Source organism: Coregonus clupeaformis, unplaced genomic scaffold (assembly GCF_020615455.1).
Source record: "Coregonus clupeaformis isolate EN_2021a unplaced genomic scaffold, ASM2061545v1 scaf0174, whole genome shotgun sequence".
Taxonomy (NCBI): domain Eukaryota; kingdom Metazoa; phylum Chordata; class Actinopteri; order Salmoniformes; family Salmonidae; genus Coregonus; species Coregonus clupeaformis.
This window is the reverse complement of record NW_025533629.1, coordinates 318,553-335,051: the sequence shown is the minus strand read 5'-3', so window position 1 is coordinate 335,051 and position 16,499 is coordinate 318,553. Positions and strand designations below refer to the sequence as shown.

The 16,499-nt window shown below is 41.9% G+C and overlaps 1 pseudogene; it reads right to left on the bottom strand.

Moving 5' to 3' along the window:
• Positions 1-2,473: 2,473 nt before the first annotated feature.
• LOC123483976 lies at positions 2,474-11,453 on the bottom strand (annotated as a pseudogene).
• Positions 11,454-16,499: the final 5,046 nt, after the last annotated feature.

The following is a 16,499-nucleotide window of genomic DNA, read 5'->3' as shown; positions in this document are numbered from 1 at the left end:
CTAACAAGGATGCCCAGGCGATTATTCCACAACCTTATTACATTTTACATTTTAGTCATTGCTCTGTAGCTCAATTGGTAGAGCATGGCGCCTCTTGCGCCAGGGTAGTGGGTTCGATCCCCAGGACACCCATACGTAAAAATGTATGCGCACATGACTGTAAGTCGCTTTGGATATAAGCGTCTGCTAAATGGCATTTTATTTATTATTTAGCAGACGCTCATCTTCTAGAATATTCGGATGGCCTCTACCAGTCAGCATATGGGAGTGTTTCAGAATGATGCCAAGTCACAGAGGCCACTTTGTATACTACCTCATCACCTTGCTGACAGTGCTAAGACACTTAAGCGCAGCACACATTGTGTCAGATCCATTCATTGATGTTGTGTTCAGTTCACTGTTTATATCCAGGATCAACATTTCATTGGTGTTCTTCCGCCATCTGGTGGCCACATATCAAACTGATATAAATGTCTGTTTCCCCCCCTCTTCTCTCTCTCTCTCTCTCTCTCTCTCTCTCTCTCTCTCTCTCTCTCTCTCTCTCTCTCTCTCTCTCTCTCTCTCTCTCTCTCTCTTTTTTTTTTTCTCTCTCTCTCTGTATTTCTAGGTTTGTGGATGGCATTGAAACAGACAGTGGTAGTAGTTTGGGCCAGGAAGTTTGACTTCAGCCCCTGTGTGACCCAGAGCATCCCATCCAGCTCTCAGTCCAGGTAGACCACATTCAAAACCTCCTAAAAACAAGACTGTATACTGTTCTGGGGATATTTTAATGTGCTGCTTAGAGTGTTTAATAACTCTTTACAAGTTACTTGCTCTCTTTCCTGCACTGCTCTCTCTCTCTCTCTCTCTCTCTCTCTCTCTCTCTCTCTCTCTCTCTCTCTCTCTCTCTCTCTCTCTCCCTCTCTCTCTCTCTCTCTCTCCCCTCTCTCTCTCCTCTCTCTCTCTCCTCTCTCTCTCTCTCTCCACCGCCGATGACGTGGATGTCGATTAAGGCAGCCCTCTGCACCTCTCTGATTCAGAGGGGTTGGGTTAAATGCGGAAACACATTTCGGTTGAATGCATTCAGTTGTGCAACTGACCAGGTATCCCCCTTTCCCGTTTCTCTCTCTCTCTCTCTCTCTCTCTCTCTCTCTCTCTCTCTCGCTCTCTCTGTCTCTCTGTCTCTCTGTCTCTCTGTCTCTCTGTCTCTCTGTCTCTTTCTCTGTGTCTGTCTATAGGAATCCAGGAGGATGCAGAGACCGTTACGCAGACTGTTACTAAACTGAAGGAAGAGGTGGAGTGACACCCGGCAGCACTCAATGAGGAATAACTGCCATTGCCCCTAGACTGGATTTGAATGGCTATTCTTCTAACTTGCCCTATTCGTCCCCCCACCCCCTTCTCCCTGCTCTATGCCTTACTCTCTCCTGCCCATGTCCCGCCCCCTCCCAGATGACTAGCCTATCCCTGCAGGTGTCACGGGTCAGCCAGGACCTCCAAGAATTGACACGGCTGCTCAAGCCCCTCCTCCAGCCCGTCCTCCTCCAGGGCTCCTCCCAGTCCGTCCTCTCATCCCTGATGGCCGCCCTGACTCCACCTACCAGTGCTGACTCTCAGTAGCGCCGCCCCTCCAACTCCCCACCCCCTCCAACACCACCTTACTGCTGTTGGAAGATACAGAGATAGGGGACAGAGGAGACACCCAGACCGCCGCTTCAGACACCCTTCCAGGGTCTGACAACCATCCCTCTGCCCCATCCTCCCACTTTCGGCTTCCATAGGGGCAGAGTTGACTCGACTAGCCCTGTTCAGCCTCAGCTTCATTGACGAGGACAGGCCACTGTCTGAGAGAGAGTGATTCACCAACACAGAGACTGGCATGAATGAGACTGGCACTTCATGGCATGGCTGGCACTGACACCCCTCATATCACTGCATGAGACACATGCCCATGGCTACCCTGAGTTACTGTTTATTTAATACTAAGATAACATTAAGTAAATTATTATTACCAAATGTATTTATTCCTAATATGAAATGTTATGAACTGAGAAGTTATTGTTATACCATATCTATCACTGACTATGATCAAATGAAATACATAAAAATATAAAAGTCTTGTTTACAGTTTAGGCTCTAGATTTGGTTTGACGCAGAGTGACTGCAGACAGGATCTTGTCTATTGGTTGTCGGCTGTGGATGTCTTAGATATTGTTAGACTTATACCACACACGAGGGTAAAGAAGCAACTCGTCAGCTGCTGGCCAGTCAGGTTTTATTTTAGCTGTTGGCCGTGGCTCAGTGGTAGGTCCATCTCTCTTGGGTGGTGGTGGCTCAGTGGTAGGTCCATCTGTTGGGTGGTGGTGGCTCAGTGGTGGTCCATCTCTTGGGTGCTCATTGGTTGGTGGTGAGAATGGTAGTAGATGACGTGATTGAGCATTGGGCAGGAGGGATGGGATTAGGCGGACGAGAGAGGGACAACTCTAGACCCTGGTTACTCAGTGAGGCGTCTGAAGGACTGGACGTTGGGACACACCGCGCCCCAGTCCACCGGCTTGCGGTATTCGCCCCTCTCTCCAGGAGGTACTGCCGCCCCCTTGTAGTTGGGGTGCTTTCGTAGAAGACCCACCAGCCGCCCAGCACCTTGCAGGAGTGCACCTCGCGCCAGTGGAACTTATCCAGCACAGAGGGGCAGTCCTCAGTGGCCTCGAACACCTGGCCCGCGGGGTCTCCCTTCCCGTACAGCTGCAGCTTGTAGGGGATCCCTAGCCTGGAGGAGGGGGGTAAGGTGGGGGGTAGTCAGTAGAGAGGGCAGGATAGGTCAAACAGAGGAAGCAGGGATATAGAAAGACGTCAGACATATTCTGGATCTCATTCTTATATCTCTACAACTCAAAATGATCGACAGTTAAATACTGAATGCTACACTGGCTGCATGCTGGGTAAGTCTAGTCTAGGTTCCTGCTACATTAATACTGAATGTTACACCGGCTGCATGCTGGGTAAGTCTAGTCTAGGTTCCTGCTACATTAATACTGAATGTTACACCGGCTGCTGCTGGGTAAGTCTAGTCTAGGTTCCTGCTACATTAATACTGAATGTTGCACCGCTGCATGCTGGGTAAGTCTAGTCTAGGTTCCTGCTACATTAATACTGAATGTTACACTGGCTGCATGCTGGGTAAGTCTAGTCTAGGTTCCTGCTACATTAATACTGAATGTTACACGGCTGCATGCTGGGTAAAGTCTAGTCTAGGTTCCTGCTACATTAATACTGAATGTTGGCACTGGCTGCATGCTGGGTAAGTCTAGTCTAGGTTCCTGCTACATAAATACTGAATGTTACACCGGCTGCATGCTGGGTAAAGTCTAGTCTAGGTTCCTGCTACATTAATACTGAATGTTACACCGTCTGCATGCTGGGTAAGTCTAGTCTATGTTCCTGCTACATTAATACTGAATGTTACACGGCTGCATGCTGGGTAAGTCTAGTCTATGTTCCTGCTACATTAATACTGAATGTTACACCGGGTGCATGCTGGGTAAGTCTAGTCTATGTTCCTGCTACATTAATACTGAATGTTAGCACTGGCTGCATGCTGGGTAAGTCTAGTCTAGGTTGCTGCTACATTAATACTGAATGTTACACCGGATGCATACTGGGTAAGTCTATTCTAGGTTCCTGCTACAATACATTGATATTTCATAACTCACTGTTATTTTCTCTGATTAAGACAAAAACAACCGGAAAATACATACTGTATATTTGTGTATTTCTAGTACAGATATACAGTATGTATGTAACTCTATCAATGTAATGTCTGCATGGTCAATACCATTGACCTAAATGACACCATAGAAACAGATGACACAGATCGGATAATATCTATATAACAATATCTATGTAACAATATCTATTGTTTTACAATTCCCCTAGAGTCAACAAACAGATCTACAAGTTCGATGCACACTGATCTGACTCAGCTGTGTCGCCAAATGGAACCCTATTCCTATATGGTGCACACCTTGACCAGGGCCCATAGAAAATATCATTATCTCTTCTTCACAACTATTCACCACCTCTTCACCATAAAGACTCATCCACTTACAAGGTGAACCATCTTGCAGGAGCAGACGTGGTCGGTTTGAGGCCCATCCAGCGCTGGTAGTCAGGGTACTCTCCCTGGTCAGATGTACTGGTAGCCGGTGTAGTTGGGTCTCTGTAGACCACCCAGGTACCACTATCCACCCTGATGGAGTTACAGCGGCTCAGGTAGGAATGGAAGTCGGTGCAGTCGCTGTCACACTCATAGCTACGGCCCTGGTAGAAGTTCTTGTCCTCGTAGAACACGATCTGGAGAGAGAGAGAGTACAACAGACTGTATTCTGATAACAGATTGACCTCCATTGTTGTCCCCTAGAGACTTGGCTAAATCTGATGTCAATTTGGAACCATTACAAGACTATGTCATCCTAACTGGGTGATACTGGTGTTTACTACTGAAAATATCACATTTTATTGGTCACGTAGACATATTTTGCAAATGTTATCGCGGGTGCAGCGAAATGCTTACGTTTCTAACTCCCAACAGTGCAGTAATTCCTAAAAATACAAAACAATACATGCAAATCCCAAAAATAAAAATAAAGGAATTAAGAAATATAGAAATATTAGAATGAGCAATATCAGAGTCCGGAATATATTGTAAATATATACAGTATGTACAGTATATGATGGTGTGTATAGACAGTATAGACAGTATATGAAGGTGTGTATAGACAGTATATGATGGTGTGTATAGACTTAGACGGATATGATGGTGTGTAGACAGTATATGATGGTGTGTAGACAGTGTATGATGGTGTGTAGACAGTGTATGATGGTGTATATAGACAGTATAGACAGTATATGATGGTGTGTAGACAGTGTATGATGGTGTATATAGACAGTATAGACAGTATATGATGGTGTATATAGACAGTATATGTTGTGTAGACAGTATATGATGGTGTGTAGACAGTGTATGATGGTGTATATAGACAGTATAGACAGTATATGATGGTGTGTGGACAGTGTACTGATGGTGTATATAGACAGTATAGACAGTATATGATGGTGTATATGGACGGTATAGACAGTATATGATGGTGTGTAGACAGTGTATGATGGTTATATAAGACAGTATAGACAGTATATGATGGTGTGTAGACAGTGTATGATGGTGTATATAGACAGTGTAGACAGTGTATGATGGTGTATATAGACAGTATAGACAGTATATGATGGTGTATATAGACAGTATAGACAGTATATGATGGTGTGTAGACAGTGTATGATGGTGTATATAGACAGTATAGACAGTATATGATGGTGTATATAGACAGTATAGACAGTATATGATGGTGTGTAGACAGTGTATGATGGTGTATATAGACAGTATAACAGTATATGATGGTGTGTAGACGTGTATGATGGTGTATATAGACAGTATAGACAGTATATGATGGTGTATATAGACAGTATAGACAGTATATGATGGTGTGTAGACAGTGTATGATGGTGTATATAGACAGTATAGACAGTATATGATGGTGTGTAGACAGTGTAGATGGTGTATATAGACAGTATAGACAGTATATGATGGTGTATATAGACAGTATAGACAGTGTATGATGGTGTGTAGACAGTATATGATGGTGTGTAGACAGTGTATGATGGTGTATATAGACAGTATAGACAGTATATGATGGTGTGTATAGACAGTATAGACAGTATATGATGGGTGTAGACAGTGTTGATGGTGTTATAGACAGTGTAGACGGTATATGATGGTGTGTATAGACAGTATAGACAGTGTATGATGGTGTGTAGACAGTATATGATGGTGTGTAGACAGTGTATGATGGTGTATATAGACACAGTATATCACAGTATGATGTGTGTATAGACAGTATAGACAGTGTATGATGGTGTGTGACAGTGTATGATGGTGTTAGACAGTATATGATGGTGTATATAGACAGTATAGACAGTATATGATGGTGTGTATAGACAGTATAGACAGTATATGAAGGTGTGTATAGACAGTATATGATGTGTGTATAGACAGATATATGTGTAGACAGTATATGATGGTGTGTAGACAGTGTATGATGGTGTGTAGACAGTGTATGATGGTGTATATAGACAGTATAGACAGTATATGATGGTGTATATAGACAGTATAGACAGTATATGATGGTGTGTAGACAGTGTATGATGGTGTATATAGACAGTGTAGACAGTGTATGATGGTGTATATAGACAGTATAGACAGTATATGATGGTGTATATAGACAGTATAGACAGTATATGATGGTGTGTAGACAGTGTATGATGGTGTATATAGACAGTGTAGACAGTATATGATGGTGTGTATAGACGTATATAGGACAGTGTATGATGGTGTGTGGACAGTATATGATGGTGTGTAGACAGTGTATGATGGTGTATATAGACAGTATATACAGTATATGATGGTGTGTATAGACAGTATAGACAGTGTATGATGGTGTGTTGACAGTATATGATGGTGTGTAGACAGTATATGATGGTGTATATAGACAGTATAGACAGTATATGATGGTGTGTATAGACAGTATAGACAGTGTATGATGGTGTGTAGACAGTATATGATGGTGTTAGACAGTATATGATGGTGTGTAGACAGTATATGATGGTGTATATAGACAGTATAGACAGTATATGATGGTGTGTATAGACAGTATAGACATGTATGATGGTGTGTAGACAGTATATGATGGTGTGTAGACAGTATATGATGGTGTATATAGACAGTATAGACAGTATATGATGGTGTGTAGACAGTATATGATGGTTGTAGACAGTATATGATGGTGTATATAGACAGTATAGACAGTATATGATGGTGTATATAGACAGTATAGACAGTATATGATGGTGTGTATAGACAGTATAGACAGTGTATGTTGTGTGTAGACAGTATAGACAGTGTATGATGGTGTGTAGACAGTATAGACAGTGTATGATGGTGTGTAGACAGTATATGATGGTGTGTAGACAGTATATGATGGTTGACAGAGACAGTATATGATGGTGTATATAGACAGTATAGACAGTATATGATGGTGTGTATAGACAGTATAGACAGTGTATGATTGTGTGTAGACAGTATAGACAGTGTATGATGGTGTGTAGACAGTATATGATGGTGTATATAGGCAGTATAGACAGTATATGATGGTGTGTAGACAGTATATGATGGTGTGTAGACAGTATATGATGGTGTATATAGACAGTATAGACAGTATATGATGGTGTGTATAGACAGTATAGACAGTGTATGATGGTGTGTAGACAGTATAGACAGTGTATGATGGTGTGTAGACAGTATATGATGGTGTGTAGACAGTATATGATGGTGTATATAGACAGTATAGACAGTATATGATGGTGTATATAGACAGTATAGACAGTATATGATGGTGTGTATAGACAGTATAGACAGTGTATGATGGTGTGTAGACAGTATAGACAGTGTATGATGGTGTGTAGACAGTATATGATGGTGTATATAGACAGTATAGACAGTATATGATGGTGTGTAGACAGTATATGATGGTGTGTAGACAGTATATGATGGTGTATATAGACAGTATAGACAGTATATGATGGTGTGTATAGACAGTATAGACAGTGTATGATGGTGTATATAGACAGTATAGACAGTATATGATGGTGTGTAGACAGTATATGATGGTGTATATAGACAGTATAGAAAGTATATGATGGTGTATATAGACAGTATAGACAGTATATGATGGTGTGTAGACAGTATATGATGGTGTATATAGACAGTATAGAAAGTATATGATGGTGTGTATAGACAGTATAGACAGTGTATGATGGTGTGTATAGACAGTATAGACAGTGTATGATGGTGTATATACATATAGACAGTATATGATGGTGTGTAGACAGTATATGATGGTGTATATAGACAGTATAGAAAGTATATGATGGTGTATATAGACATTATATACAGTATATGATGGTGTGTATAGACAGTATAGACAGTGTATGATGGTGTGTAGACAGTATATGATGGTGTGTAGACAGTATATGATGGTGTATATAGACAGTATAGACAGTATATGATGGTGTGTATAGACAGTATAGACAGTGTATGATGGTGTGTAGACAGTATATGATGGTGTGTAGACAGTATATGATGGTGTGTAGACAGTATATGATGGTGTATATAGACAGTATAGACAGTATATGATGGTGTGTATAGACAGTATAGACAGTGTATGATGGTGTGTAGACAGTATATGATGGTGTGTAGACAGTATATGATGGTGTATATAGACAGTATAGACAGTATATGATGGTGTGTAGACAGTATATGATGGTGTGTAGACAGTATATGATGGTGTATATAGACAGTATAGACAGTATATGATGGTGTAGTAGACAGTATATGATGGTGTGTAGACAGTATATGATGGTGTATATAGACAGTATAGACAGTATATGATGGTGTGTAGACAGTATATGATGGTGTGTAGACAGTATATGATGGTGTATATAGACAGTATAGACAGTATATGATGGTGTATATAGACAGTATAGACAGTATATGATGGTGTGTATAGACAGTATAGACAGTGTATGATGGTGCGAGACAGTATAGACAGTGCTATGATGGTGTGTAGACAGTATATGATGGTGTGTAGACAGTATATGATGGTGTATATAGACAGTATAGACAGTATATGATGGTGTATATAGACAGTATAGACAGTATATGATGGTGTGTATAGACAGTATAGACAGTGTATGATGGTGTGTAGACAGTATAGACAGTGTATGATGGTGTGTAGACAGTATATGATGGTGTATATAGACAGTATAGACAGTATATGATGGTGTGTAGACAGTATATGATGGTATGTAGACAGTATATGATGGTGTATATAGACAGTATAGACAGTATATGATTTATAGACAGTATAGACAGTATGATGGTGTATATAGACAGTATAGACAGTATATGATGGTGTATAGACAGTATATGATGGTGTATATAGACAGTATAGAAAGTATATGATGGTGTATATAGACAGTATAGACAGTATATGATGGTGTGTAGACAGTATATGATGGTGTATATAGACAGTATAGAAAGTATATGATGGTGTGTATAGACAGTATAGACAGTGTATGATGGTGTGTATAGACAGTATAGACAGTGTATGATGGTGTATATAGACAGTATAGACAGTATATGATGGTGTGTAGACAGTATATGATGGTGTATATAGACAGTATAGAAAGTATATGATGGTGTATATGACAGTATAGACAGTATATGATGGTGTGTATAGACAGTATAGAAAGTATATGATGGTGTATATAGACAGTATAGACAGTATATGATGGTGTGTAGACAGTATATGATGGTGTGTAGACAGTATAGACAGTATATGATGGTGTGTAGACAGTATATGATGGTGTGTATAGACAGTATAGACAGTTTATGATGGTGTGTAGACAGTATATGATGGTGTATATAGACAGTATAGAAAGTATATGATGGTGTATATAGACAGTATAGACAGTATATGATGGTGTGTAGACAGTATATGATGGTGTGTAGACAGTATAGACAGTATATGATGGTGTGTAGACAGTATATGATGGTGTGTATAGACAGTATAGAAAGTATATGATGGTGTTAGACAGTATATGATGATGTGTATAGACAGTATAGACAGGATATGAATAGAAAAGGTGTGTACAGCAGTAGTTATATAGGATGAGCCATGACTAGAATACAGTATATACATATAAAGTGGGTAAACCAGTATGTAAACATTATTAAAGTGACCAGTGTTCAATGACTATGTACATAGGGCAGCAGTCTCTAAGGTGCAGGGTAGGGTACCGGGTGGTAGCCGGCTAGTAACAGTGACTTAAGTTCAGGGCGGGTACTGGGCAGAGGCTGACTAGTGGTAACTGTTTAACAGTCTGATGGCCTGGAGATAGAAGCCGTTTATCAGTCTCTCGGTCCCAGCTTTGATGCACCTGTACTGTCTCCTTCTTCTAGATGGTCGCGGGGTAAACAGACTGTCTGTGTGGATGGACTATTTCAGTTGTCAGTGATGTGTACGCTGAGGAACTTTAAGCTTTTTCACCCTCTCTACTGCGGCCCTGTCAATATGGATGGGGGCATGTTCCCTCTGCTGTATGCTGAAGTCAACAATCAGCTCCTTCATTTTGTTGACGTTGAGGGAGAGGTTATTTTCCTGGCACCACTCAGCCAGGGCCCCCCCACCTCCTCCCTGTAGGCTGTCTCGTCATTGTTAGTGTCTGCCACTGTTGTGTCGTCTGCAAACTTGGTGCTTGAGTTGGAGACCTGCATGGACACGCAGTCATGGGTGAACAGGGAGTACAGAAGGGGGCTGAGCACGCACCCTTGTGGGACCCCGTGTTGAGGATGAGCGTGGCGGATGTGTTGTTGCCTACCTTCACCACTAAGGGTTGGCCCGTCAGGAAGTGCAGGACCCAGTTGCACAGGGGAGGGGTTCAGACCCAGGGCCCTGAGCATAGTGATGAGCTTGGAGGGCACTATGGTGTTGAACGCTGAGCTGTAGTCGCTGAGCAGCATTCTTACATAGATATTCCTCTTGTCCAGATGGGATAAGGCAGTGTGCAGTTGCGATGGTGATTGCGTCATCCGTGGATCTGTTGGGGCGGTATGCAAATTGTAGTGGGTCTAGGGTGTCAGGTAAGGTGGAGGTGATATGATCCTTAACTAGCCTCTCAAAGCACTTCATGATGACAGGAGTGAGTGCTAGGGGGCGATAGTCATTTAGTTCAGTTACCTTCACTTTCTTGGGTACGGGAACAATGGTGGCCATCTTGAAGCAAGTGGGGACAGCAGACTGGGATAGGGAGAGATTGAATATGTCCGTAAACACTCCAGCCAGCTGGTCTGCACATGCTCTGAGGACGCGGCTAGGGATGCCGTCTGGGCCGGCAGCCTTGCGAGGGTAAACACGTTTAAATGTCTTACTCACATCGGCCACGGAGAACGAGAGCTCACAGTCCTCGTGAGCGGGAGTGGGCCGCATCGGTGGCACTGTGTTTTCCTCGAAGCGGGCGAAGAAGTTATTTAGCTTGTCCAGGAATAAGGCATTGGTGTCCGCGATGTGGCTGCTTTTCCCTTAATAATACGTCATTGTCTAGAGTCCCTGCCACATACGTCTCGTGTCTGAGCTGTTGAATTGCGACTCCACATTGTCTCTGAACTGATGTTTTGCCTGTTTGATTGCCTTACAGAGGGCATAGCTGGACTGTTTGTACTCGTCCAGGTTCGCAGTCACCTTGCCGTGGTTAAATGCGGTGGTTTGTGCTTTCAGTTTGTACGAATGATGCCATCTCTCCATGGTTTTTGGTTTGGATAAGTTCTAATAGTCACAGTGGGAACAACATCCTCTATGCACCTCCTGATGGACTTAGTCACCGAGTCAGTGTATACGTCAATGTTATTCTCAGAGACAACCCGGAATGTATCTAGTCCGTGTGATCAAAATAATCTTGAAGCATAGATTCCGATTGGTCAGACCAACGTTGAACAGTCCTTAGCAATAGTAGTTCTGGTGTTTGTATAATCAGTATCAAAGCGATGCTACGATCAATGACATTGCCAAAGCTAACATACGGCATAGCATAGGAATAAACTCCCTACCTACTGCCTGAAGACTATTGTCAATTCAAGAAGACTCATTTCAAATGAGCATTGACTAAGTTGACACATACTCAATGACTTGGTTATAACAGACAAAATGCAGCAACCGCTCTCCCCACACTATCTGACAACATCAACACACAGACTACTGCATCAGTCCTTCAGTTTAAAAAGTCACCCTTTGAAGCAATCAAATCATAGAATCCCCTTGCATGTATTAAGTATGTTTAGACAATGTTTCTTTTTGGGTTCCCCTCCAAATAGCGGTGTGTGACGCCACGGTGCTCCTTCAGCTAAAGCTGATACTCACCCCTTCCCTTTTTTGACATAGTTTTTAGTACTGCCGAAGTCTCCCTGAAGTCTCCCTGAAGTCTCCCTGAAGTCTCCCTGTGTGAGGTGGCGTTGGATCCCGTACCCCGCTCCCACACTCCCTTATATACCCGCCCGTGCCTGTCCTTTGTTTTATCAAACTGGTACAAATGCTTTGTCATGAAAATGAGATCCAAAAAATTGAGTCAGTGATTCGAATGCTATTCAGGTTTTTCCAGAAAGGACAAGTGAGGATTACACGGCATAAAGGACTGAGTTGACTGAACAAGCAGGGGGCCACTGACCCCATGAACAGCCCCCTAACTCCCCCACCCCACTGAGGTCAACACACACACACACATGCCAATATTATAAATATCAAGACACTCACTAAGAGACAGACACGCACGCACACACACACCAAATCACTTTTCACACAGCAGGTTTTTAATAAACACACACCACAGGCCGTTGGTGGCACCTTAATTGGGGAGGACGGGGCTCATGGTAATGGCTGGAACGGAATCAGTGGAATGGTATGAAATACATCAAACACATGGTTTCCATGCGTTTGATTCCATTCCACTGACTCCGTTCGGTCATTATTATGAGCCGTTCTCCCTCAGCAACCTCCTGAGACACATACACACCCACGCACATGCACACACATTCATAACAATATAATACAATAAAATAATATAATACAAAGACCTCTGCCAAACTGTGCGATCCCAGATGAGTTGGATTATTCAGTTCCAGGACATTGAGAGAACAAAACTGCTGAGTCAACTCTCTCTGTACTCGGTATCAAAAATACCATCATAATCATTAGCTGCACCGTTTCATCAATGGACAAGCTGGAGAGCAGCTGTCATTCAAGTCAACGACCAATCATTACAGCATTAGGCTACTGCTGGGTTGCTTGACAGACCCGTGGTACCCGCCCAATTTGTGTGTGGAATGGATGCAATACAATACAATACTACAATACAATACTACAAAACTACAATACAATAAGACATTTCAATACAATACAATAATACAATATAATACTACAATACAATACTACAATACTACAATACAATAAGATATTTCAATACAATACAATAATACAATACTACAATACAAGACAATAATACAATACAATAACACAAGACAATAATACAATAAAATAATACAATAAAATAATACAATAATACAATACAATAATACAACACAATAATATAATACAATAATACAATAGAATACAATAATACAATACAATAATACAATACAAAAATAAAATAACACAATATAATACAATAACATAATATAATACAATACAATACAATAATACAATAATACAATACAATAATACAATAATATACCTAAGGGCTATGCGTTCTGGAAAATAATACAACTCTGTGGAAGGTCAGTTCCACTCAGCTAGCGCGTCATGGAACACACTTTCCATGTCTTCATTATTTTCCAGAGAAGGCATCGAGCCCCGAGTTGATTATCCCTTCATACCATGCCTATAATTTAACACATTTGCCGCTATAAATGTGTTCATTTGCTGGTAGAAATGTGTTCAACATTCACTAAAGTAGCTAGCAAGTTTACTAGATAACTACAATAGTTGCCGTGGTAACCAAACAGACAGACTAGTTTAGCTAACCAAACCATCAGTCCTAGCTTGCCATTATGAAAGTCGAATTCAATAATGCCAATAATGTTTTCAATTCAACGTTTGCTTTCAAAAGCACCTCAAGCATAGAACATGTAAGAATGAACTATAGCCATTGAATTATACCGTGCAAAATACCGTGCGTTATAGAGAAATAATTCACGCACTAGAATGCCCTTCAAGCCAATCAGAAACAAGTATTCAACAATGCCATTGTATAACTCTATATTTGACAGTAGAGAAGCACCAGAGAGTTGATACTGTAACTACAGCATGGACACCTCTCTATCAGTCTGGTGAATTCTGGCTCTATACTGATGGACTTCTTGTCTCTGACTTGGTGAGACTGACAGAGGGATAGTCATCTATCTATTGAAATAGGCATTAGTCTTGCAGGAAACAAATAAGGATATTAAATACATTTTTGTGTCTGGTGTGGATATGGGTCGGCTCACTATTCAGTGTTGGAATCCCTGTCCAATTATCTACTTTAAATATCCACATCGCAGCACTCCGACAGGTAACTAAACTGTCTTGCCACTCGTTCCATCAGTGACGCCTGTCTGTCACCCTGCACCTCCAGCAGCTGCCACAAGGGGGCAGCATCTCACAGCATAAAGCCTCCTGTCAAGTGGTCACAAAATGTATCAGTTTCACCCCTGCCATATGACCACATCTTTTTTTGCATTCTCCATGGTTTCCTTTGGTTGACAGGGTTCACATCAGTCACGGTCTCCATGGTGATGAGGTGACAAGCCAGCACACTTCGCTAACTAACTTAGTTAACCCCTGGGACAGTGGCTGATATTGATATTGTCTTTCTAAGTTCACAAATAAGTTGGTCTCCAATAACCACCATTTATTTGTATTATTCCATAGGCTAATGAATTGGTTTGGCATTGAACTACGTGTTGTTGCTGGATAGTGGAGACGGGGGGTTGTGAAACAGACGGGGGAATCGTGAAAGACAGGGGATCGTGAAACAGACCCAGAGGAGTGTCTTGTTGGGGTTTATTCAGTCAGTTTTATGCTATTGAACTACATTTTCATGCAATTAGTATGCACATGATTGTTGCATGTCAATATTTACAGTTACAGGTAAAGAGAGACAGATTGTTTGCTTTGAGTTCTGGTGAAAGCGGTCTTCGAGGTAAAAGTGGGCCCCTACATCACCCCAACACACACACACACAAACAGACGGAAACTTGTGCACGCACATGCAGGCACACACACATACACACACAGACTTGGCTCTCCTGGATCAGGGTTATTAACTGTGTGGTTAGCTGTCAGAGGCACTTAGTGTGAAGCTGGGCAGGCAGAGAGGGCAAACACACACACACACACACAAGACAGACACACACACACACAGACACACACACACACACACACAGGCACACACACACACACACACACACAGGCTCTCTGGCTGCTAAGGAGCCCTGGCTCTGCACAGAGAGAAGGAGGGTGGAGAATGGGATGAATGACAGAGTGGAAGGCAGGCAGGTAAAAGGGTGAATGGCCCAACAGTAAGAGCGGTGTGACGTTGTCCCTTGCAGGTGACATCTGCTGAGACAGGATGAGACTGGACAACTTCCTTCATCCACAAGTTCCACACACTGTCTGGAAAGAGGGCGCTCAGCCACAACCATCTCTCTAGAAATCTGGACTGAACTACCTCCATAACATGCTGCCGTAGCTGCGAAGTAGTTTGGGGGAGCTGTCTATATTGGTCCACTAATACAGGAATGGTAAAGGCCCAGTGCACTACTTTTGTGAAAAAATTTAAACTAAATGTATTTGTAACTTGAGTCTGATAATTATCTGTACAAAACAGTTCATCTGATAATACTTGTGGAATATAAAAAGACATATGTTTACCAGTTTCTTGAAATACTTTGCAAATGCGACTTACTTCTATGTGAGAACTGACATGGTCTATTCATTCCTTTTACATTTTAGCAGACGCTCTTATCCAGAGCAACTTACAGTAGTGAGTGCATACATGTTCATACTGGTCCCCCGTGGGAATTGAACCCACAACCCTAGCATTGCAAGCACCATGCTCTACCAACTGAGTCACACCATCACACCATCACAAACCACTTTCTCAATGTACTCAATTACTGTATTGTGCATTGTTTTTCTCCATGGTGATGGAAAGTGTACAGGTACCAGATGACCAGCATATGTACAATACAGTAATGTACATTTACATTAAGTGGTTTGTAAGGATGGTCAATTAATACTGCACAAAAAGTGGTTGTGTTCCATGTTATTTTATCCAAAAAAATATTTAATTTGATGTGGATGTTTTGTGCCTTTGCCCATAACTTTGCACCTTTTGATGTAAATGTTTGAGGGCAGGGTTTTGTTCTTTCTGGATTCCATTAGATTGACAACCACAGAGATAGGGACAAGGCAACAACTCTTACAATTCCAACTTTTGAATCCTGCAAGATACTGTTCTTAATTATACAGCTACCTTTTTTTGCCAAAGTGGAGAAATATATATTTATTTCTTCCTGTTTTTCAGGGGTGCTGCAGTACCCTCAGCATTACTTCTTCCTGCGGCTGTACATGCGGACATTGGGCTCAATATGGTTGGGCTCCATTTGCTATTGCACCTTCTAGTTGCCTGCAGTGCAGAGCAGAAATCCTGGTAGTGAGTCTCCAGACAAACGTGAGGTTTGGGATCAAGTCCAGCTCATCCCTGGAGCACAGATAAGATGAATGTGACTGTAGCTATGTTTACCATGCCTAACTAAC